At 38.3% G+C, this 26,807-nt stretch overlaps 1 non-coding gene across 1 annotated transcript; it reads right to left on the bottom strand.

Moving 5' to 3' along the window:
* Positions 1–4,714: 4,714 nt before the first annotated feature.
* Positions 4,715–4,821, bottom strand: LOC148544380 (small nucleolar RNA R71). The gene has a single exon (XR_015900574.1). It is a non-coding gene; the product is annotated as a small nucleolar RNA R71 (small nucleolar RNA).
* Positions 4,822–26,807: the final 21,986 nt, after the last annotated feature.

The following is a 26,807-nucleotide window of genomic DNA, read 5'->3' as shown; positions in this document are numbered from 1 at the left end:
AAAGTGGGAAAATATGGGAAAATAGGTAAAGAAGCTTTTCTTTAGAAAGTATGTATGTTAGGTGAGATCTTAGACTAATTAAGGATTCACTTATTAGCTCACTTAGCCTTATACATATACCCTTACCTTTACCTTGGCCCCATTACAACCTTAATTAAAGACCTCATGACTTTTATATGTCTATATTCTATAATTGTTGATTGGTTAGATGAAGAACAAAGTTGTAGAAAGAAAGGATAAAAAGAAGAATAGAGTGATTAACCCAATAAATACTGAGTGATTAGAGAGTAAACACAAAATCCAGTGAGGGTTCAATAGCTCATTAACATATATCTCTGCTTAAATTATTAATTGTCTTGCAAGTTTATAAAATATTTTTCTCTCCCATCTCAATTGTAAAGGCACTTTATGACTATCTAAGGCTTGGCTATATATATATATATATATATATAAATATATATATATATATATATATATATATATATATATATATATATATATATATATATATATATATATATATATATATATATATATATATGACTCCTTGAGAATGTGAATTAATTCAACTACATGCAAGCTTTATATTCAAGTGAATAAAAAATTAGAATTGCATGATGCATCATTCATTTAGGTAGTTGCATTTAGATTAGATTGCATTGCATGGCATTCCACCACTTTAACCTAACATTAATCTTGGACTTAGCATGAGGACATGCTATTGTTTAAGTGTGGGGAGGTTGATAAACCCATATTTTATGATATATTTTGTGCTTAATCTGAGTGATTTATTCAATCCTTCACCCACTTATTCATATTAATTGCATGGTTTTACTTTCCCTTCCTTATTATGTGATGTATGTGAAAAACATGTTTCCTATGCTTTAAAATTAATTATTTTAATTACCTTTATTTCCATTCGATGTCGTGATTAGTGTGTTGAGTAGTTTCAGATCTTCTAAGGTAGGAATGACTCAAAGGATGGAAAGAAAACATACGAAAATGGAAGGAAAGCATAAAACGGAGTTTGTGAAGAAACTGGCAGCCACGCGATCGCATGGACGACGCGGTCGCATGACTGACGTGACCGCGTGACAAGGAAAAACTCCCAATGACGCGACCGCGTGACCCACGCAGACGCGTGACAGAGGCCACGCACCAGAAATTGCAGAAAACGCTCATAGCGAATTCTGAAGCCCTTTTTGGCCCAAATCCAAGTCCAAAAGGCATAGACCAGAGGTTATGAAGTGGGGGAATGCATCCATTCAGAAGAGAGTCTCCACTTTTAGTTAGTTTTCATGATTTAGATTTAGTTTAGAGAGTGGTTCTCTCCTCTCTCTTCTCTCTTTTAGGATTAGGATTTAGAATTAGGATTTTATGCGCTTTCAGGATTATCTCTTTATCAGGTTCAATATTCCTTTTTATTATTTTCTCAATTTAATTATGAATTCTTCCATGTTACAGATTACTGATGCCAGGGTATTTTGGCCAGTTTCACTGACCTTTTCTTTACTGTTTTTAGGGTAGTTTCATGTATTTTCTTAGAAAATAAGCTAGTTTTGGGTAGATATTCACTTACATCTTGATTCAAGCATACATTGTGCACTTTACATGATTTCATGAGGAATTTGCATGAATTTAAGGACAAAATTGGATGTTGCATTTCCCATGACTTGGACTAGAACTTTGATGCATGTTATTGCTTGATTTCAGGACAAAGGAAGCAAAGAAGAACCACATTAGTGGCTACGTTAGTTACACTAACGTTAACACTAACATGGAATGGGAGTAACTTGTAAAGTTAATGAGAAAAGTGATTGCCAATAACACTCTCGAAGCCATCATTGCCCACGTTAACTAAGTTAACGTGAACTCTAACGTGGAAGTAAAGAAATGGAGCCAACGTTAGTGACACTTAACATTATCACTAACGTTGGACCAAGATCATGAGTGGCCACGTTAGAGTCCACGTTAACTTAGTTAACGTGGCCTCTAACGTTAAGAAGAAAGGGGGGGAGCCAACGTTAGTGACACTCACCATTGTCACTAACGTTGGCCAAAGCACATTAAGCCACGTTAACTCCCACGTTAACCTAGTTAACGTGGAAGCTAACGTGAAGGAACAAAGTGGTCAACAACGTTAGTGACACTCAACATTGTCACTAATGTTGGAAGAACACAAGCCCCCAATGAGCCACGTTGACTCCCACGTTAACCTAGTTAACGTGGAAGCTAACGTGAAGAAAGAAGGTGATCACCAACGTTAGTGACACCCAACATTGTCACTAACGTTGGAAGGAGCCACACATGCTACCATGAGCCACGTTAACTCCCACGTTAACTTAGTTAACGTGGAAGCTAACGTGGATAAGGGAAAGATGAGCCAACGTTAGTGACACTTAACTTTGTCACTAACGTTGGAGATGGCTAGCAAGGCCACGTTAGAAGCCACTTTAACCTAGTTAACGTGGACTCTAACGTGGAAAATAGGGGCAATTTGGAACGTTAGTGACAATGGTAAGTGTCACTAACGTTCTCGAAGGATGGCAAGCCTACGTTAAAAGAGCCACGTTAACTAAGTTAACGTGGACTCTAACGTAGGGAAGGGGGAGGCTTCTCAACATTATTGGGAAAGTTGAGTCCTAATAACGTGTGCGAAGGACATAGTAGAAACGTTAGTGGCAACGTTTGTGCCACTAACGTTGAGGTTAACGTGGCTTTTAACTTTGGTGAGGAACGTTAGTGAAAAAGGTGATTGTCACTAACGTTCTCGAACCCATATTTTCACTGAACGTTAACACCACTAACTTCCTGAGCCAAAGACCCTGCCCACTTCATACTTTCTCTCTGCAAGTAAAAGTTAAGCCCAATGAAGAAGAGAACTGCTTCAAACTCAAGACCCAAAGGCCCAAGACTTGAAGAATCAACTAGAAGAACAGAAGAGTAGTATATATAGGAGTAGCTTTGAAATATTTTAGAGAGTTGGAAATTATAGGGAGACTCTTAGCATAGAACTACTCTCTGTATTTACTTTCTCTGTACTCTAAGTTTTTATCATGTATTCTCCATCTTTGTTTTCATTTTTCATATCTATGAACAACTAAACCCTTGTCATTGGGTTAGGGAGCTCTGTTGTAATTTGATGGATCAATACTAGTTTTCATTATTCTTCTTCTATCTTTTCTCTTGATTTTACTTGAAAGCTTTCGATCTTCATCCAATTGAGTAGTTATCTTGGAAAAGAAGCTATTCATACTTGGATCTCTTCTAAACCTTTTAAAGAAGAATGAAGAGATCAAGCTAGAAATGCTTTCTCATACTGGACCAAATTGGGTTTGGATGGATATGTGACTATAATCCTCTCAACACTTGGTTTGGGAAATGCATGTGGTATAATCAGTGACCATACTTCATCTCTTCTCATGAGCAATTGACCAAGGAATTGGCTATTGATCAAGATTTGAGAGATTGAATTACAAGAAATTATAATTCAATCACTTAAGATTGCCAAGGAGATCAATGAGTGCATTGATTGAGGAAGAGATGAAAATGAAATTGATCCGGAGAATGCAACATCTCCTAAGCCCAATGAACTCCCCATTTCTGATCTTACCCATTCTCTTTAATTTCTGTCATTTACATTTATGAGCAATTCCCCCATTCCCATTTAAGATTCTGCAATTTACTTTCTGCCATTTACTTTCCCGCCATTTAATTTTCTGTACTTCTCAACTAAATTTCTGGATTTGCTCAACTAGAACATTCCTCTAATTAAAGTTGCTTGATCAATCAATCCTTGTGGGATTCGACCTCACTCTATTGTGAGTTTTTACTTGACGACAAATTCGGTACACTTGCCGAAGGAAATTTGTTGTGAGACAAGTTTTCCGTGCATCAAGTTTATGGCGCCGTTGCCGGGGATTGATTGTGCATCAACAATGATTAGATTGGAGGATAACTAGATTGAGCATTTTATTTTTGTTTGATTTAAATTTCTGTTTGAGTCATTTACTTTCTGTTTTAGATAACTTCTTCCCTTCCCCCTTACTTTTTCTTTGTTATTTACTATTCATCTCACTAACCCACTAACTGTTTGATATATTGCATCACTCACACTAACAGTAATTCTGACAGATATACTTTCTGCACCTATTCTCTTTGCTTGTACTTGTTGGTTGTATGATAGGGAGAAGAAGCGGGGCTTCAACTTGCTTTGATTCTGAACCTGAGAGAACCTTCCTTAGACTAAGGAGGGAGGCAAGAGAAAAACGTGTAGTTGGTGCTGAAGAAGAGGAGGAACACTTTGAGGAATACTTTGAACCAAACATGGAAGAAAACATGGAAAACCATCATGAAGAAGAGGCTCACAACCATAGCAGAGGAGGTCGAGCAAAGCATGCTGGGGAGGATAGAAGAGTTTTAGGCTCTTATATCAATCCAAACCCAGGAAACTGTGGAAGTAGCATTCAAAAGCCAACCATCCATGCCAACAATTTTGAACTGAAGCCATAGCTCATCACCCTTGTTCAGAACAACTGTTCGTTCGGAGGGGGTGTCTAAGAGGACCCCAATCAACATCTAACCACCTTCCTGAGAATACGTGACACAGTGAAATCTAATGGTGTTCATCCTGACGCCTATAGACTGCTCTTATTTCCATTCTCACTCAGGGATAAGGCAGCCAAGTGGCTGGAATCTTTCCCAAGGGATCAATAGGCTGAGAGCTGAGGTCCAAACTTTCAGGCAACAAGATGGTGAGACTCTATATGAAGCATGGGAGAGGTTTAAAGACTTAACAAGGAGGTGCCCACCAGATATGTTCAACGAATGGGTGCAGCTGCACATTTTCTATGAAGGGCTCTCTTATGAGTCAAAGAAGGTCGTAGACCATTCATCCGGAGGATCTTTGAACAAGAAGAAGACTATTGAGGAAGCCATAGATGTCATTGAAACAGTAGCAGAGAACGACTACTTCTATGCTTCCGAAAGAGGGAACACAAGAGGAGTAATGGAGCTAAACAATGTAGATGCTCTGCTGGCCCAAAACAAGCTCATTACGCAGCAGCTGGCTGACCTCACCAAGAAGATGGAGAGGAACCAAGTAGCAGCAGTCTCCACTTCATCAACAACCCAAGAAGGAGTGAATGAAGAAGCAGAGGGTAGTCAGGAGTAAGCCAACTACATTGGGAATTCACCTAGGCATAACCATGATCCATACTCCAAGACCTACAACCCTGGATGGAGGAATCACCCAAACTTTGGGTGGAGAAATCAACAAGACCAAAGCCTTGATCAAAGACGCCCAAATCCAAACAATGCAGCCACCTAACACTTCACATCTAGACCATATCAACACCCCCATAACAACAACTCCCCACATTCATATCAAGGCCAGAATAACCCTACTCAGCCTGACCTGTCATCATTTGATGAAAGAATCTCAAGGATTGAGAATCTATTTGAAGGCCTAAGCAAGGAGATTCAAGACAACAAGGTCTTCAAGGAGGAAGTGCGAGCCAGTTTCAAGAACCAGGGAGACACAATCAAGAGGTTGGAATCTCAAGTAGGATATCTCTCTAAGCAAATTCCCAAACCCACAGATGGATTCCCAAGTGACACAGAGAAGAATCCGAGAGGTGAAACAAAGAAGGTAAGATGGGAAGATTGCAAGATGGTCACTATAAGTGATAAGGAGATAGAGGAAACAAGCATTGAGGCACCACCAACATATCTGAGAACCCCACTGAATGATGAACAAGGAAAACAGCAATCGTCACAGCTCAAGGAGAAGCTGGAGGAACCTAAACCACCAGAGGCATGTGAAGACAACAACAAAATTCACTTAAAAGAAGAAGTCGCCAAGAGCAGGGAAGCATCAAAAGGGACAAAGAAGAAGGTACCAAGGGGGTGGAGGAACAAGAAGATCCCTACGGAAGGCCTCTCTCCAGGAGATAAAGTGATTTCAGCTTACTTCCCAGATATCCCCCCTAATCTCCCCACTGTACCATCCCAGTTACCTAAGGTCTTCACTATCAACAGAGTTCTTTCCTTGGAACATGTAGAGATCATTGATACAACCAATGGATATAAGTCCAAGGCAAGAGGGGAGGACTTGAAGCATTATCAACCACCCTGATGAAGGAGAAATGTCAAGCTAGTGACGCTAAAGAAGCACTTCATGGGAGGTAACCCATGTTTTATTAGCTTTTACTAGTGAATAAGTCAATATTCATAAATTCCAACCCAAACTTGGTGAAGTCCTTATATTGCAGTATATAGTGAAGAATAAGTTTGGTGTTCAAAGCGTACCAAGAAAGCATGAATGCAACAGAGAGCATTCTAGTCTTGGAGCTTTGAATAGAACTTTTCATCACAATGCTTCAAACTAAGTTTGGTGTCACCCCATGGTGCCACCAAAATGCATAAAGGGATACACAGTTAGTTAGTTAGTTGGAGTCCATGAATAAACAATCTAATCTTTTCTTCTCTTTATTATTTTAGCCGTAAAAATCTAAATTGATTTTTTTATGATATTTCTTACTTTTCTTGTTTGATCTTTATAGGGAAAGGAAAGGAGCATTGAAAGAGATTGATTGGACAATTTAATGGGAAAGGTTCGGCCACTTCATGAAGAGGGCACTACACACGTGCCTCAAGGGGGAATACATTGGGAATGGTTGTCATGCAACATTGGAGGAAGAACAAACTTGGAAAGCGAACCAACTCCATCATAAAGTTGAGAATCCTCGTGCTTACTCCATATAAAACCCCATCCGTTCATCATACACCAATCCCATCAATCCACACCTTTCATCTCTTCATCACTTCTCTATATAAGTGAATCAAATCCACACCATCTCCACATTCGAAATTCATACCCCTTGCACTTCACTTTCCAGCAACCAATTCTTCAACTTCCCACTCTCTAAATCCCACATCTCTTCCCTTCACTACACCCTTTTGCTTTAACTTCATTCATGGCATCATCAAGCTCCAAGAGGCAGAAGAGGAAGGAACCGATGGAGAACATTCCCTTCGACAAGAAGAGATTCAAGAGTGCCTTCCATGAACGAGAATTTGAGCGGATAAAGCTCAAAAAGATACTGCCCGAGTTAATCTTCCAAATCAATGAAGACGAATGCCCACAGATTCGGGAGAAGATTGAAGAAAGAGGGTGGCAATTGCTAACCAATCCAGAGGGGAAGATCAACACAAACCTCATCAAAGAGTTCTACGCAAATGTGGTCAGAGAAGACAAAACCAGAGCCCCAACCTTCAAAAGCTATGTAAGGGGAAAGGAGGTAGACTTCAGCCCAAATGCTATAATAAGAACTCTTCACCTGAAATCACCACACTTTGATGAGCCTAGCTATCATGCAAGGATAAGTAAAAGCCAAGACAATGATGAGCTCACCGAGATAGTGACTGACATCTGTGTTATAGCAGCTGACTGGGAGAGGTATGGAGATGGGAGACCTCGGTTCATCAAGAGGGGAGACCTTAGCCCAGAAGCCAAGGGGTGGTTTGAACTCGTGAGGAGGTCTATTCTCCCAGCTGCAAATAATTCAGAGGTAAATATTAATCGAGCAACTATGGTACATTGCCTAGTACAAGGTAGAGAAATCAACGTGCATGAACTTATAGCTGAGGGAATTCAAGATTCAGCTGAGAAGCTTGAATCAGGTGCCAGGCTTTGGTACCCCAGCACCATTCTCCGATTGTGCACAAAGGCCAAGGTGGTCTTTGAAGATAGTAATCCAGACTGGGTTAACCCAGGGAGGCTAATGACAACCCAGCGTATGGCCTATACTACACCTGCTCAGCAACAAAGAAGGCCACAAATAGGGAAACTAAAAGCAAAGGAAGGAGCTCACCAAGAGGAGTCTCATCAGGAAGAATATCAACAGGGAGAGCATCCTTACCCAGCAGATTTGAATATGAATCACCTTCTAAGAGCTATCGAAGATTTGGGGATGAGACATATGGAAGGACAAGAGCAAATATTGAACTGGATGAGCCAACAAGAAGAGTGGAAGAAACAACAAATAGAGCAGTAACAGGAACAATACTCCCAGCTCACTCAAACCATCCACCAAGTTACTGAGAGGCAAGAACGTCAAGATAAGCATTTGCAGGAACTCAATCAGCGACAAATAGCCCAGATGAAAGCATTCAATGAGTTCACTGTACTTAATGAAGGACGGCAACTACATCGGGAGGAGTTCAATGTCAACACTCAAGCCAAGTTGAACTACATGTCCAGTAATATGCATCATCTACACTATGCCATCCCTACATATGATGAGGTCCAAAAAGATTTTGTAGAACAAGAAGAGAGAAAAGTGAAACAGCAAAAGGAAACACTCAAGAAGAAGATGGAAGATGGTGGTTTCTGGAAGAAGCTGCTTGGAAAAGGCAAGGGAAGTGGGAGCACAAGCAATCAAGAAGGAGAGCATGGACATCCACAAGAGTAAAAGGTGGTGGAGTTCCTTCTTTGGTCCATCTTTCTCTATGTTTTAAATAAGGAAGATCTTGTATGAAATAGAACTTGTTTCCATTTCAGTTTAAACATTTCTAAATTCTTTCTTTTAAGTTTTTGTTGAAAAGGTTTATGATATCTAGTCTTTATGTTACTGCATCATTTCTTTACTTACTTGTATGCTTGTCCCTTTTGAATCAAATGAAAAGAGAATGATTGTTTTCAAAAGACCAGAGTGGAGTTCATACTAGGGAGTAAGTCCATGAGTTTGTGGTGTGGTCATAAGTTAGCTAAGTTGGTTCAACCATAAGGTGGGAAGACAACTATCTGTCATGAATACTATGCTTGAGACACACCATATGAGATTAGATAAATAAGAAGATCCTAATAAGAAAAAGGGAAAGAACAATCAAAGTTGAGGAATAAAAGAAAAATAGTAAGCAATAAGGCTAGGCACCAATGGTTTTAATCTTGAAGCATGTGTCTGTGGTGCTCCTGTGTGAGGGATCTACTTGGATGAATAAGCTCTTAGGGGTGCCTTATCACTTGGTAACTTGGGTTAACTAACTCGGGATTATCAGCTGAAAGTCCACTATCAAGAGTAACCCTCACCACAGAGCATTTAGTAACCCAAAGAGGTGCTGGACACCAAGGTCTCAAGAAAAGAAAATAAATAAACTATGTGCCTGTGGTGTGTATGTATGGGGGAGAGACTTGAGCAAGTAAGTCCTTAGGGGTGCTTCAACACCTAGCACCTTGAACCAACTAGTTCGGGAGTGTTGGCTGAAAGCTTCTTTTAAAGAGTTGTCCCCTTACAGAGCACTTAGCTTAAGAACAAAAATAAGCCCTCAAATAATAACAAAAGGATCAATGAATAAAAGTTTCATGGGATGCAATAACAAGTGAGTATTCTAGGACATGATAAAGGTCTGAAAGCCAGAAATGAGCCTAAGTTGCTATGCATGAAACCACCATAAAACCAGGGACATGACTTCCACAAGAATGACTCATTTCTCTTGGCATTCCATTCATCATTCTCTTGTTCCAGTACTTGCTTAGGGACAAGCAAGCTTTAAGTTTGGTGTTGTGATGCCAGGGCATTTTGGCCAGTTTCACTGACCTTTTCTTTACTGTTTTTAGGGTAGTTTCATGCATTTCCTTAGGAAATAAGCTAGTTTTGGGTAGATATTCACTTACATCTTGATTCAAGCATACATTGTGCACTTTACATGATTTCATGAGGATTTTGCATGAATTTAATGATAAAATTGGATGTTGCATTTCCCATGACTTGGACTAGAACTTTGATGCACGTTATTGCTTGATTTCAGGACAAAGGAAGCAAAGAAGAACCACATTAGTGGCTACGTTAGTTACACTAACGTTAACACTAACGTGGAATGGGAGTAACTTGCAAAGTTAATGAGAAAAGTGATTGCCAATAACACTCTCGAAGCCATCATTGCCCACGTTAAGAGTCACGTTAACTAAGTTAACGTGAACTCTAACGTGGAAGTAAAGAAATGGAGCCAACGTTAGTGACACTTAACATTATCACTAACGTTGGACCAAGATCATGAGTGGCCACGTTAGAGTCCACGTTAACTTAGTTAACGTGGCCTCTAACATTAAGAAGAAAGGGGGGAGCCAACATTAGTGACACTCAACATTGTCACTAACGTTGGCCAAAGCACATTAAGTCACGTTAACTCCCACGTTAACCTAGTTAACGTGGAAGCTAACGTGAAGGAACAAAGTGGTCGACAACGTTAGTGACACTCAACATTGTCACTAACGTTGGAAGAACACAAGCCCCCAATGAGCCACGTTGACTCCCACGTTAACCTAGTTAACGTGGAAGCTAACGTGAAGAAAGAAGGTGATCACCAACGTTAGTGACACCCAACATTGTCACTAACGTTGGAAGGAGCCACACATGTCACCTTGAGCCACGTTAACTCCCATGTTAACTTAGTTAACGTGGAAGCTAACGTGGATAAGGGAAAGATGAGCCAACGTTAGTGACACTCAACTTTGTCACTAACGTTGGAGATGGCTAGCAAGGCCACGTTAGAAGCCACATTAACCTAGTTAACGTGGACTCTAACGTGGAAAATAGGGGCAATTTGGAACGTTAGTGACAATGGTAAGTGTCACTAACGTTCTCGAAGGATGGCAAGCCTACGTTAAAAGAGCCACGTTAACTAAGTTAACATGGACTCTAACGTAGGGAAGGGGGAGGCTTCTCAACGTTATTGGGAAAGTTGAGTCCCAATAACGTGTGCGAAGGACATAGTGGAAATGTTTGTGCCACTAATGTTGAGGTTAACGTGGCTTTTAACTTTGGTGAGGAACGTTAGCAAAAAAGGTGATTGTCACTAACGTTCTCGAACCCATATTTTCACTGAACATTAACACCACTAACTTCCTGAGCCAAAGCCCCTGCCCACTTCATACTTTCTCTCTGCAAGTAAAAGCTAAGCCCAATGAAGAAGAGAACTGCTTCAAACTCAAGACTCAAAGGCCCAAGACTTGAAGAATCAACTAGAAGAACAGAAGAGTAGTATATATAGGAGTAGCTTTGAAATATTTTAGAGAGTTGGAAATTATAGGGAGACTCTTAGCATAGAACTACTCTCTGTATTTACTTTCTCTGCACTCTAAGTTTTCATCATGTATTCTCCATCTTTGTTTTCATTTTTCAGAGCTATGAACAACTAAACCCTTGTCATTGGGTTAGGGAGCTCTGTTGTAATTTGATGGATCAATACTAGTTTTCATTATTCTTCTTCTATCTTTTCTCTTGATTTTACTTGAAAGCTTTCGATCTTCATCCAATTGAGTAGTTATCTTGAAAAAGAAGCTATTCATACTTGGATCTCTTCTGAACCTTGAAAGAGGAATGAAGAGATCAAGCTAGAAATGCTTTCTCATGCTGGACCGAATTGGGTTTGGATGGATATGTGACTAAAATCCTCTCAACACTTGGTTTGGGAAATGCATGTGGTATAATCAGTGACCATACTTCATCTCTTCTCATGAGCAATTGACCAAGGAATTGGCTATTGATCAAGATTTGAGAGATTGAATTACAAGAAATTGTAATTCAATCACTTAAGATTGCCAAAGAGATCAATGAGTGCATTGATTGAGGAAGAGATGAAAATGAAATTGATCCGGAGAATGCAACATCTCCTAAGCCCAATGAACTCCCCATTTCTGATCTTACCCATTCTCTTTAATTTCTGTCATTTACATTTATGAGCAATTCCCCCATTCCCATTTAAGATTCTGCAATTTACTTTCTGTCATTTACTTTCCCGCCATTTAATTTTCTGCACTTCTCAACTAAATTTCTGGATTCGCTCAACTAGAACATTCCTCTAATTAAAGTTGCTTGATCAATCAATCCTTGTGGGATTCGACCTCACTCTATTGTGAGTTTTTACTTGACGACAAATTCGGTACACTTGCCGAAGGAAATTTGTTGTGAGACAAGTTTTCCGTGCATCAATTACTCTTTTGAATTAATGTTATTTGAGGTATTTCAGTTTAATATTGCTTTCTTTTATTTACATTATTGTTATTCCCATCTGAAGGCATTTTTATTCCAGTAGATTTATTTTTCTCCTTTTGGTCTTGGTTAGGAAATCAGTAACTCAGGAGTTATGAAACTCAAACATGATTGATAATTGTTATCTTTGTTAATTAAATTGAACTTCAATAATCCCAATCTTTTCTTAGGAAATAAATAGGATCCGAAGATCAAACCAATTAATCCATTGACCTTCCTTTACCTTAGTAAAGGTTAACAAAGTGGAATTAAGATTCAATTCTCATTATCATTGATAAGGATAACTAGGATAGGACCTCCAATTTCTCATACCTTGCCAAAAGTTTATTTACAGTCATTTATTTATTTTACTTGCCATTCAAATTGCTTGTTCTTCATTTACTTTATTTGCTAATTAAACTATTCACTCCTCATTCTCAAAACTCCAATTTACAATCTCCATAACCAATAATAAGAACATACTTCCCGCAGTTCCTTGAGAAGATGACCCGAGGTTTGAATACTTCGGTTATCAATTTATTTAGGGGTTTGTTACTTGTGACAACCAAAACGTTTGTAAGAAAGGACTTTTGTTGGTTTAGAAGCTATACCTGCAACAAGGATTTATCTGCAAATTTCTAGACCACGCAATAGTTCTCTCTTCATAGAGCAACAGTAGCTTACTTCTTACTTGACCACAGATTCAAGGACTGTCCAAGAAAGCAATAAATTCCTGAAGTACTTCTTCTATCAACACGGTCTCTGACAAAATCTGAATCATAATAACCAACTACACAAAACTCATCAGATTTGGGATACCAAAGACCAAAATCAATAATGGCATTGATGTATCTAATGATCCTTTTTACAGCGAAAAGATATGATTCTTTTGGATGAGATTGAAATCTAGAACACATACCAACACTATAAATAATATCTGGTCTAGAGGATGTTAGATACATTAGTGATCCTATCATATCTCTATACCTTATTTCATCCATATTTTTCTCTTTTTCATCTTTCTCAAGTTTGGAATTTGGATGCATAGGTGTACTCATTGGTTTGAAGTTTTCTAAACCAAATTTCTTTACTAACTCCTTGGCATATTTACCTTCTTGCACAAAAATTTCACTGGGAGTTTGTTTGATTTGGAGTCCTAGGAAGAAGGTGAGTTCTCTCATCATACTCATATCGAACTCACTAGTTATTAAGTTTCCAAAATCAGCACACAAGGCTTCATTAGCTGATCCAAACACAATGTCATCTACATAAACTTGAACAAGTATGAAATGATCATTAGATTCTTTAATAAAAAAGAAGTAGTGTCCGTAGTACCCCTTTGAAAATCATTTTTCAACAAGAAAGAGTTAAGTCTTTCATACCAAGTTCTTGGATCTTGTCTCAAACCATAAAGTGCTTTAGAGAGTTTAAAAATATGGTTTGAAAAATTTTTATTTTCAAAACCAGGGGATTGTGCTACGTATACTTCCCTATCAATAAATCCATTCAAAAAGGCACATTTAACATCCATTTGAAAAACTTTAAACCCTTTGTGGGCTGCATATTCAAGCAATAATCTTATTGCTTCCATTCTTGCAATCGGAGCAAATGACTCATCAAAGTCAATGCCCTCCTCTTGGTCATACCATTGAGCTACTAATCTAGCTTTATTTCTAACAACACTACCATTCTCACCCATTTTATTTCTAAAGATCCATTTGGTACCTGTTACCTTCTTACCATTTGGATTAGGCACCAAAGTCCAAACCTCATTCTTTTTAAATTGGACCAATTCTTCTTCCATTGCCTTGATCCAAGAAGGATCATCAAGGACTTCCTTCACATTTTGGGGTTTCACTTGTGATATGAGAGAAAGATTATTGAGTTTGACCTCTTTTCTACTTGAGGATCTTGTGGCAACTCCATGAGGTGAATCTCCAATAATAAACTCATGTGGATAGTTCTTCAAGAACTTCCATTCTCTGGATTTTGGTGAACTGATCTTAGGTTGGGTATGATTGAGTTCTGCATTGTTGAGATTTCCAGAGTTCTCTGCTTCAGTAGGAGACAAAACAGAATTGTCTCCTACATTTTGTTCTGCAGAATCAGGAACACCATTTTGCAATGTGGGTTCTGATGTGTTTTTATTTTGATTTTTTCAGGGCTTAATTCAGTTTTAATTCCTGCATCATTCTCCTCAATAACACTTGAAATGGAGTTAGAAACACAAAATGTAACATGTATGGACTTCTCTATGATTCTATGTTCCTTGAGGTAAACTCTATATCCTTTACTAGTGGTTGAATAACCAACAAAAGTCCCTTCATAAGGTTTTGGATCAAACTTTTCAAGATTGCTTTAGTATTTAAACAAAGCATCTACATCCAAAAACATGAAAATACTTAAGGTTCGGTGGTATTTCTTTCCAAAGCTCTTATGGTGTTTTTTTTAAGACTTTTCGAATGATAGTTCGGTTCAAAATATAACATGCAGTGTTTACTGCTTCAGCCCATAAAAATTTTGGAATATCATTTTTACAAAGCATTGCCCTATCCATTTTCATAAAGGCTTCTATTTCTCCTTTCAACAATCCTATTTTGTTGAGGTGTTCTAGGACATAAAAAATTATGAGTAATTCCAAATTTATCACAAAAAAATTCGAACTCTTGGTTTCAAAATTCTTTTCCATGGTCACTTCTTATGGAAATAATTTTTGAATCTTTTTCATTTTAAATCTTTTTGCATAAAGTTGAAAAAGCAAAGAAAGCATTATTCTTATGAGCTAAGAAAAGAACTCATCTAAACCTAGTATAGTCAACAACCACCACTAAACCATAATATTTACCACTTAGGCTTTAATTCCTAGTAGGACCAAAAAGATCAATATGTAGCATTTTCAATGGCCTTTTAGTTGAGATGTCATCCTTGGGCTTAAAAGAATTTTTAGTTTGTTTTTCCAATTGACAAGTATCACAAGTGATGTCTTTGTTAAATTTAATTTTTGGAAGACTTCTAACGAAATTCTTTTTCAAAAATTTAGAAATTTAAAACATGCTAGCATGTCCCAATTTCTTATGCCATAACCATTTTTGTTTCAATGGAAGTAAAACAAGGTACATTTTGTTCTTTTAGTTCCTCCAAGGTGAGTCCATACACATTATTGTATCTTTTAGCTACAAATAAAATTTCACTAGAATTTTCACATACAACTAAGTATTCTAACATTTTGAAAATAACCAAATAACCTAAATCACATAATTGGCTAATGCTTAGAAGATTATGTTTCAATCCATCAACAAAGAAAACATTATTAATGAAGGTGGAGAAACTCTTACTAACTTTACCTATCACCACAATCTTTCCCTTTCTATTATCATCGAAAGTCACAAAGCCTCCATCGTATTTGTCAAGCTTGATGAAGAATGTGGACTTTTTGGTCATGTGCCTAGAGCATCCATTATCCAAGTACCACATGTCATTCTTCTTCTTAGATGCTAGGCAAAACTCATTATTGTGACTGTGGTCGGTGATGAGCGAATATTTTATACGCTTTTTGACATCATTTTCATATAGTTTTTAGTAGTTTTTATTAAGTTTTTATAAGTTTTAGTGTTAAATTCACATTTTTGGATTCCACTATGAATTTTTGTGTTTTTGGGCAATTTCAGGTATATTTTGGTTGAAATTGAGGAGCTGGACAGAAGTCTGATTCAGAGACAGAGAAAGCACTGCAGATGCTGTCGGGATCTAACATACCTGCATTCAGAAAAGCTTCTCTGGAGCTAAAGAAGTCCAAAATCGAGTGCTCTCAATGGCTATGGAAAGCTGATGTCCAGAGCTTTCCAGAAATATATAATTATCCATACTTTGCTTCGGATTAGAAGGCCCAAAACTGGCATGCAACTCCAGCCTCCTGCCCCCTTCCAGGCGTCCAGCGCCCAAAAGTAGAGACCAGCATCCAAACGCCCAAAGAAGACCCCTAGTTGGCATTCCACGCCCAAGGAGTCTCATAGCACGTGGATCTCATCAAAACTCAGCCCAAACACTCACTAAGTGGGCCTTAGAAGTGGATTTTAGCACTAAATAGACTATTTTATCCTTACTAGTCATCCGTTTAGTATTTAAGGGATTTTATTCCTGTAATTTAGGAGATTTTGGAACCTTTTACACCTCTCACTGAGGGAGGTCTACCATATTTTCGTTTACTTTATGTTTTTACTTTCAGTATGAGTTTCTAAACCTCCTAAGTTGAGGGGAGTAGCCCTGCTGAGTCTTATGAATTAATAAAAGTATTATTATTTCTTCTTCGATCCGTGTTTGATCTATCTCTAAGATGTATATCTCGATCTTCATCGTGGTGAATAGGATGATCTAACCAATTAGCTCTGTTCATCACATTAAGATGAACGTGCCTGACAAACACTCACATCTACTTGGGTTCGTGTGAATACTCGAAAGGAAAAGCACGAGCCAATAGCTATGTTTATACATCTCTCAGACGGTTAATCCATGACTTCGTTGGGGACTTCTCGAGACACCAGTTCAGCCAATTTTCGGGGAGATTAGGGTCTCAATTGTATAGGCTAGAATCCAAAGAAGCAGCGTTCTCTAATCCAGAATATTCGACCTTGTCTGTGACATTTTGAGTAGGATCGCAAAAAGAATGGACTGCTATGCGCTTCACCCTTCATCAGATTGAGTAACCACGGCCGATGGCCATGGCCATGTTCATTCTGTAGCAGAGGAGATCAATGACCACGGGCAATGACTTTGATCACTTACAGCCTACCATAGAAGAAGATTACTCATAAGCAAAGAAGACAGTAGTACCAGAGTTACTTCAGAAAGACAAAGCAACTCCGACTCTCAACTCTATTCTCATCATATAATTCCTAATATCTAACTTCTAATCCAACAAATTCCTTCTGATTCCACCTGACTAAGAGCTACAAGACAACCATAGCTTGCTTCAAGCCACAATCCTCGTGGGATCGACCCTGACTCGCTCAGGTATTACTTGGACAACCCAGTGCACTTGCTGGTACTGCCTGCCGTACGGAAACTGTGGGGGTTGCGTATGCACGCACCAAATTTTTGGCACCGTTACCGGAGATTGTTGAGTTTGGACAAACTGCGGGATTGTCTTGCTCCCTAAATCAGGTAATTTTTATTTTTCAGTTCTTTAATTTTTCGTTTTCTTCTTCTTATTTTTTCAAAAAATTCTAAAAAGTTTTTCAAAAATATTTTTCTTTTCTTTGTTCAATGCTTGTTCTTGGTTTGAGTCCTACAGGTTCATGCTTTTCAATTACAAAAAAATTTTAAAACTTTTAAAAACCTTTTTCATATAGTTTATTTTTGGCATCCTCAGAATTGTCTGAGTCCTTCTTTCTAAAATTTTTCAAAAATAATTTTTCTTTGTTTAAATCTTGTTTCAATTTTTAAGTTTGGTGTTTTCATATTTATTTTCTTGTGTTTTTTGAAAATTTTGTCTTCGTTTTCTAAAAATTTTAAGTTTGGTGTTCTTTTTATATTCTTGTGTTCTTTGATTCATAAAATTTTGTTCTTGGTGTTCTTGTGTTTCTTCAAAGTGTTCTTGCGTCTTGTATGTATTTTGATTTTAAAATTTTTAAGTTTGGTGTCCCTTGGTATTTTTCTCCAAAAATTTTCAAAAAACAAGGGTGCTAGATCAAAAAATTTTAAGTTTTGTTTTTTATGTGTTTTTCTCTTTCATCAATAAATTCAAAAAAATAAAAAAAAATATCTTTTCTAACTAATTTCTAACCAAATTTTCGAAAATTTAAAATAAAAATTCAGATTTCAATTTTAAAATTTTATCTTATCATATCTTAGTTGTCAAGTTTCAAAAATCAAATCCTTTCAAAAATAAAAATCATACATTTTTCAAAATCTTATCTTTTTCAAAATTTTATCATATCCTTTTCAAAATTTAAAAATCTTATCTTATCTTTTTCAAAATTTTAAATTTTAAAATTAAAATTTCACTTTTTAAAAAATTAAATCTTTTTCAAAATCAAATTTCAAAATCTTATCTTTTTAAAATCTTTTTTAAATCTTTTTAGTTTCTTATCTTATCTTTTCTAACTTCCAATTTTAAAATCATATCTTTTTCAAATCTTTTAAATTTCTATCTTATCTTTTTCTAATTTCAAATTTTAATTTCAAAATCTTCTCTTATCTTATCTTCTATTTTAAATTAATATCTTTTCTTAATTAATATCTTATCTTCTCTCTCATCTTTTTCAAAACCTCCTAACTAACTCTTCTATTCTTAATTTTCGAAAATATCTCTCTTCTTCTCTCTCATGTTTTTCAAAACTTCTTAACTAACTCTTCTCTTCCTTAATTTTTGAAAACTATTTCTCTTCTTCTATTTCTTCTTTTTCAAAACTACCTAACTACCTCTCATCTCTCTTAATTTTCGAAAATTTCTTCTTCTCTTCCCTCCTCTATTTTCGAAAATTTAACAATTAAAATTCAAATCTTTTTAAATTAATTTAAATTAATTTTTGAAAACTAATTAATTAATTAAAAAAAATTTTAATTGTTGTTTACTTTTTCTATTTATACTTCTTCTCTTCTCATCTCTATTTATTCAACTCTACTTCTCTCTTCGTCTACCTCAACTTCTTTCCTTTCTTCTTCACATCTAACTGGAAGCTCTTTGATCCAAGTGGCACAAAAAGCTTTCTTCTTTTCTCTTCTTCTCTTTTCTATTCTGACTTTAAGGAGGAGCTTCTTGCCAATTGGCACACAGAGCTTTCTTCTTTTCCATCTTTCTTCTTCTTTTATCTTCTCTTATTTACTCTTATCTACTATCTCCAAGTTATTTTTTTTCTTTTACTTCTTTTAATTCTTTTCTTTTTTTTTTCTTCTTCTTCCTTCTACTCTGACTCTAAGGAGGAGTTTCTTGCCTATTGGCGTAGTCTCTTCTTTCTTTCTTTTCTTCTTGTTTATGACCAGGAACAGGAATAAAGAACCCCTCTTGACTCCTGATCCTGAACCTGAAAAGACTCTGAGGAGGCGTTTACAACAAGCTAAAGCACAATACTCCGAAAGAGACCTCTCAGAAAGTTTTAAACAAGAAACAGAGGATATGGCCGAACCACAAGAGGAGTCTAGACAGGTCCTTGGTGACTTTACCATGCCTACATCTGCCTTTTATGGCAGAAGCATTGCTGTACCTGCCATTGGAGCTAACAATTTTGAGCTTAAGCCTCAGTTAGTCTATCTTCTGCAGCAGAACTGCAAATTTCATGGACTTTCACTGGAAGATCCACATCAGTTCATGGCAGAATTTTTATAGATCTGTGATACTGTAAAGACTAATGGAGTTAATCCTGAAGTCTACAAGCTGATGCTCTTTCCCTTTGCTTTAAGAGACAGAGCTAAGTTCTGGTTGGATGCCCAACCTAGAGAGAGTCTTGACTCTTGGAAAAAGTTAGTTAATACTTTTCTTGTTAAGTTATTTCCTCCTCAAAAGATGAGCAAGATTAGAGTGGAAGTTCAAACCTTCAGACAAAGAGAAGGTGAATCCCTCTATGACGCTTGCGAAAGATACAAGCAACTGATCAAGAGATGTCCTCCTGACATGCTCTCAGAGTGGTCTATCATAGGCGTGTTCTATGATGGTTTGTCTGAGATGTCCAAAATTTCATTGGACAGCTCTGCAAGTGGATCTCTCCACTTGAAGAAAACGCCTACAGAAGCAAGAGAGCTCATTGAGATGGTTGCAAATAACCAATTCATATACACCTCTGAGAGGAATCCTGTAAATCATGGTACCTCTCAGAAGAAAAGAGTTCATGAAGTTGAGACTCTGAATGCTATCTTGGCTCAGAATAAGATCTTGACCTAACAAGTCAACATGATTTTTCAATATCTCACTGGGATGCAAACTGCAGCTGGCAGTAATCAGGAAGCTTCTCTTGAAGAAGAAGCTTATGATCCTGATCAACCCACCATGGAGGAGGTGAATTACATGGGAGAACCCTATGGAAACACTTACAATCCTTCATGGAGGAATCATCCTAACCTTTCTTGGAAGGATCAACAGAAACCTCAGCAAGGTTTCAATCAAGGTGGTAGGAACCAGAATAGGTTCAACAACAGACCATCATTCCTATCTTCTCAAAGGAATATGGAAACCTCTAAACAGAGCCTTTCTGACTTAGCCACTCTAGTTTCCAGCCTCACTAAGACCACTCATAGTTTCATTAATGAAACAAGGTCCTCCATTAGAAACTTGGAGGTACAGGTTGGTCAACTGAGCAAGAGGATCCCTGAGATCCTTCTGACACTCTTTCTAGTAATACTGAGGTTAATCCTAGAGAAGAATGCAAGGCCATAACCATGGAGGTTGAGGTCGAATTGGAGAAGAATGAGAAGACATTGAACGCCAGTGAAGAACCCCTCACTGGACATTCAACGCCCACCAGCCCAGCAAAGCTGGCATTGAACGCCAGCAAGGACATCCCTGCTGGGCGTTCCATGCTAGAGGGACTGGAGTTTAACGCCAGTCAGGGTGGACAGCAAGGGCGTTCAACGCCCAATAAGCTGACAGAACTAGCGTTGAATGCTAGTGAAAGCATACCCTTAAGAGCTTAAAGCCCACTCAAGAACCCTCTAGCTCAGAACCAAAGGAAACCATAAAGACAATAGAGGTTCCTTTTAATGCACTCCTACAGTGCATAAGTTCTAATGACTACTCATCCTCAAGTGAGGACACTAGGAAAGAGCAAGCTACTCGATACCTAGGAGCTCTTATGAGACTGAATGCCAAGATATTTGGTACAAAGCCTCTGGAAGAAGAACCTTAACTGCTTACCAAAGAACTCCATGCTTTAGTTCAGCAAGAGCTACCTCAGAAGCTTCCAAACCCTGGACGCTTTCTGATTCCTTGCATTATAGGCACCATGACCTTTAAAGAGGCTCTATGTGACCTAGGGTCAAGCATTAACCTCATGCCACTCTCTGTAATAGAGAAGCTGGGCATTCTTGAGGTACAAGCTGCACATGTCTCTTTAGAGATGGCAGACAAGACCATGAAGAAGCCATATGGCTTAGTGGAGGATGTCTTGGTTAAAGTTGAAAATCACTACATTCCTGCAAACTTCATAGTCTTGGACATAGGGAAGGATGAGGATGACTGTGCCATCCTTGGAAGACCTTTCCTAGCCACAGCTAATGCTATCATTCATGTGGCTAAGGTAGAATTAACCCTAAAGTAAGGGGAGGACTACATCTTATTCAAGATGCCTCATCCTAGCTCTCCCTTTAAAAAAGAGATAACAGTGCAACACCTAGTGTGCCAACCCTCTCTTTCTGTACAGAGCATTACAGAGTCCCCAAACATCAATTCTAAGTTTGGTGTTGGGCAGCCCTCAACAAGCTCTAAGCACAAAGGTACTAAAAAGAAAGTACCTAAAGGCTAGAAGGACAAGAGAGTCCCAACTGAAGGCCTCTCACTTGGCATGAGAGTTGTCTTCACTAAGAAGCCAGCCTTACCACATACAGTGAGTCGTGTCCTATCTCTAGAGCATGTAGAGCTTATTCATGAGAGGACAGGCAGAAGGTTCACTGTTAGGGGCAAAAATCTGAGCCCTTACTCACCTCCATAAGGAGACTAAAGGTCAAGCTAGTGATTTTAAAAGAACGCTTGTTGGGAGGCAACCCAACTTTACTCAACCATCTTTATTTTATTTTGTTTTTTTTCTTTCAGTTGTTAGAGTCATGATCATGTGTATCAGTCAAGAGACTGAATTCACAGCAGTAAAAACAGAACACTCCGGAAAGAGTGTTGAAGTTGAACGCCAGTGAGGAAGCCCTCATTGGGCATCCAACTCCCCAAGAGGGGAACATTGCAGGCATTGAACGCCAGCCAAGGAGCAGCCCCTGGGTGTTCAAACGCCAGTGCAGAGGAGCAGGGAATCTGGAATTCCCTAGCCTCTCAGGACCAAGAGGTCCCACAGAAGCTCCACCTACCCCACCTTCTCCTTCCCCATTGATCATATTTGCTCAAGGACGAGCAAAACTCTTAAGTTTGGTGTTGCAAAAGCTTTGCTTTGTGACTTCTACCACTCTTAAGTATAGAAGAAGAGGATGGAGCAAACTAGAAAGCATGCACATGAGCCTGTGCAGCCCCCATCAACAAAGACAAAGGAGTGACATAGAAGAGACCAAGCATCACATTGGATCCTCAAGGAGGAGCATTAGCCACCATCATTCAGGTGGATTCGTTCTCTTTTACACCCCTTTCCTGTTATTTCTCTATTTTCTATCTGTTTATTTGTTCTCTTGTTTTAGTTGCATGAACATTTGCATTTGATGTCTTTAAGTTGTAAAATGTTCCATATATCTCTCACTATGCTTAAATAAAATTTTTATTGAAAAGAATTGAGAGATGCATGAATTTCTAGTTTTAAAATTAGATTAGTTTGATGTGGTGTCATTTGCTTTTGTTTTCTGAATGTATGAAATAAACAGTGCATATTTGAAGTTGAAATTTATGAATGTTGGCTCTTAAAAGAATAAGGAAAAAGGAAAAGTATTATTGGTGATCTGAAAAATCCAAAAATTGATTCTTGAAGCAAGAAAAAGCAGCAAAAAAAAAAAAGCAAAAGCTTGCATGCGAAAAAAAAAAGTGGCGAAAAATAAAAATAAAAAGCAAGCAGAAAAAGCCAATAACCCTTTAAACCAAAAGGAAAGGGTAAAAGGGCCCAAGACTTTGAGTATCAGTGGTTAGGAGGGCCCAAAGGAATAAAATCCTGGCCTAAGCGACTAAACCAAGCTGTCCCTAACCATGTGCTTGTGGCGTGAAGGTGTCAAGTGAAAAGCTTGAGACTGAGCGGTTAAAGTCGTGGTCCAAAGCAAAAAGAGTGTGCTTAAGAACTCTGGACACTCTATCTGGGGACTCTAGCAAAGCTGAGTCACAATCTGAAAAGGTTCACCCAGTTAAAGTGTCTGTGGCATGAATTTATCCGGTGGTAATACTGAAAAACAGAATGCTTAGGGTCACGGCCAAGACTCTAAAAGCTGTGTTCAAGAATCAAAATAAGCTTAAATAGGAAAGTCAATAATATCATCTGGATTCTAAGTTCCTAAGGATGCCAACATCTTTGAGTTTCAATGGATAATGAGATGCCAAAACTATTCAGAAGCAAAAAGCTACTAAGTCCCGCTCATTTGATTTTAACTAAGCTTCGTTTGAAACTTAGAAATTTATTCTTAATTTTCTTTTTTATCCTACTATATTTTTAGTTGCTTGGGGACAAGCAACGGTTTAAGTTTGGTGTTGTCATGAGCAGATATTTTATACGCTTTTTGACATCATTTTCATATAATTTTTAGTAGTTTTTATTTAGTTTTTATAGGTTTTAGTGTTAAAGTTACATTTTTGGATTCTACTATAAGCTTTTGTGTTTTTGGGCAATTTCAGGTATTTTCTGGCTGAAATTGAAGAGCTGGAGTAGAAGTCTGATTCAGAGACAGAGAAAGCACTGCAGATGCTATCCAGATCTGACTTGCCTGCATTCGGAAGAGCTTTTCTAGAGTTACAGAAGTCCAAATGGAGCGCTCTCAATAGCTATGGAAAGCTGACTTCCAAAGCTTTCCAGAAATGTATAATAGTCCATACTTTGCTTCAGAGGCCCAAAACTGGCGTCCAACGCCAGCCTCCTGTGCGCTTCCAGGCATCCAGCGCCCAAAAGCAGAGACCAGCGTCTAAACCCCCAAAGAAAACACCCTAACTGGAGTTCCACGCCCAAGGAGCCTCATAGCACGTAGATCTCATTAAAGCTCAGCCCAATCACTCACTAAGTGGGCCCCAGAAATGGATTTTAGCACTAAATAGACTATTTTACCCTTACTAGTCATTTGTTTAGTATTTAAAGGATTTTATTCATGTAATTTAGGAGATTTTGGAACCTTTTACACCTCTCACTAAGGGAGGTCTGCCATATTTTCATTTACTTTGTGTTTTTACTTTCAGTAAGAGTTTCTAAACCTCCTAGGTTGAGGGGAGGAGCCCTGCTAAGTCCTATGAATTAATAAAAGTATTACTGTTTCTTCTTCGATCCGTGTTTGATCTATCGCTAGGATGTATATCCCGATCTTCATCGTGGTGAATAGGATGATCTAACCAATTAGCTCTGTTCATCATATTAAGATGAACGTGCCTGACAAACACCCACATCTACTTGAGTTCGTGTGAATACTCGAAAGGAAAAGCACGAGCCAACAACTATGTTTATACATCTCTCAGACGGTTAATCCACAACTTCGTTGGGGACTTCTCGAGACACCAGTTCAGCCGATGTTTGGGGAGATTAAGGTCTCTGTAGTATAGGCTAGAATCTAAAGAAGCAGCGTTCTTTGATCCGGAATATTCGACCATATCTGTGGCGTTTTGAGTAGGATCGCCAAAAGAATGGACTGCTATGCGCTTCACCCTTCGTCAGATTGAGTAACCACGGCCGATGGCCACGGCCGTGTTCATTCTGTAGCAGAGGAGATCAATGACCATGGGCAATGGCTTTGATCACTTACAGCCTGCTGGTGCACGAAATTGTGATCATCAACAATGGCGCCAAAGACTTGGAGCTCTCAAACGTGAATCACACTTTGTCACAATTCCGCACAACTAACCAGCAACTGCACTGGGTTGTCCAAGTAATACCTTACGTGAGTAAGGGTCGATCCCACAGAGACTGTCGGCTTGAAGCAAGCTATGGTCATCTTGTAAATCTCAGTCAGGCAGATTCAAATGGTTATGGAGGATTGATAATTAAAGATAAATAAAATATAAAATAAAGATAGAGATAGAGATACTTATGTAACTCATTGGTAAGAATTTCAGATAAGTGTATGAAGATGCTTTGTTCCTCCTGAACCTCTGCTTTTCTATTGCCTTCTTCCAATCATTCATACTCCTTTCCATGGCAAGCTTTATGTTGGGCATCACCGTTGTCAATGGCTACTTCCTGTCCTCTCAGTGAAAATGTTCTACGCACGCTGTCACCGCACGGCTAATCATCTATCGGTTCTCGATCATGTTGGAATAGAATCCATTAATCCTTTTGCGTCTGTCACACGCCCAACACTCGCGAGTTTGAAGCTCGTCACAGTCATCCCTTCTCAGATCTACTCAGAATACCACAGACAAGGTTTAGACATTCCGGATCTCAGGAATGGCCGCCAATAATTCTAGCCTATACCACGAAGGTTCTAATCTTAGATTAGAAACCCAAGAGATACACATTCAAGCTTGTTTGCATGTAGAACGGAAGTGGTTGTCAGGCACGCGTTCATAGGTGAGAATGGTGATGAGTGTCACATAATCATCACATTCATCATGTTCTTGGGTGCGAATGAATATCTTGGAGAAGAAATAGACTTGAGTTGAATAGAAAAATAATAGTACTTTGCATTAATTCATGAAGAATAGCAGAGCTCCACACCTTAATCTATGGTGTGTAGAAACTCCACCGTTGAAAATACATAAGAACAAAAGAGTCTAGGAATGGCCGTGAGGCTAGTCCCCAAACGTGAAAAGGTCTATCAAAGTCTTTTTTGTAAAAGTCTGATCAAGTGTGAAAATACAATAGCAAAAGGTCCTATTTATAGAAAACTAGTAGCCTAGGGTTACAGAAATAGGTAATTAATGCAGAAATCTTTTTCCAGGCCCACTTGATATGTGCTTGGGCTGATCATTGAAGCTTTCATGTGTAGAGACTTTTCTTGGAGTTAAACGCCAGCTTTTGTGCCAGTTTGGGCGTTTAACTCCAGCTTTTATGCCAGTTCTGGCGTTTTGACGCCAGAATTTTTGTGCTGACTTGGAACGCCGGTTTGGGCCTTCAAATCTCGGGAAAAGTATAAACTATTATATATTTCTGAAAAGCCCAGGATGTCTACTTTCCAACGCAATTGAGAACGCGCCAATTGGGCTTCTATAGCTCCAGAAAATCCACTTCGAGTGCAGGGAGGTCAGAATCCAACAGCATCTGCAGTCCTTTTTCAGCCTCTGAATCAGATTTTTGCTCAGGTCCCTCAATTTCAGCCAGAAAATACCTGAAATCACAGAAAAACACACAAACTCATAGTAAAGTCCCGAAATGTGATTTTTATTTAAAAACTAATAAAAATATAATAAAAACTAACTAAAATATACTAAAAACATACTAAAAACAATGCCAAAAAGCGTATAAATTATCTGCTCATCACCTGCCATAAAAGAAGACCATTCACAAGCAAAGAAGACAGTAGTACCAGAATTACTTCAGAAAGACAAAGCAACTCCGACTCTCAACTCTATTCCCATCATATAATTCCTAATAGCTAACTTCTAATCCAACAACTTCCTTCTGATTCTACTTGACTAAGACCTACAAGACAACCATAGCTTTCTTCAAGCCACAATCCTCATGAGATCGACCTGACTCACTCAGGTATTACTTGGACGACCCAGTGCACTTGCTGGTACTGCCTGCCGTACAGAAAGTGTGGGGGTTGCGTACGCACACACCAGTCGGCCATTAAGCATGCTTGAGAATTGTTGTCAGACTCTGATGAATTGCCTAAAGTGGGTTAGGAATTTTTCTCAAAATAGAATTGGCGTTGCAAGTATAGTCCCAACCCAACAATCAACCAAGATCAAAGTTTAATTTTCCAAATTCAAATTATAACCGAGAGTAATGTCGTTCTCCCTTGGGATGTAATTGAAGTGTCACCCTTTCGGTTATGAGGAAAAAGGATTTTGAA

Source organism: Arachis ipaensis, chromosome B9 (assembly GCF_059453495.1).
Source record: "Arachis ipaensis isolate K30076 ecotype BB chromosome B9, ASM5945349v1, whole genome shotgun sequence".
Classification (NCBI taxonomy): domain Eukaryota; kingdom Viridiplantae; phylum Streptophyta; class Magnoliopsida; order Fabales; family Fabaceae; genus Arachis; species Arachis ipaensis.
Note: the sequence above shows the minus strand (reverse complement) of the source record. Positions and strands in the feature narration are given on the sequence as shown.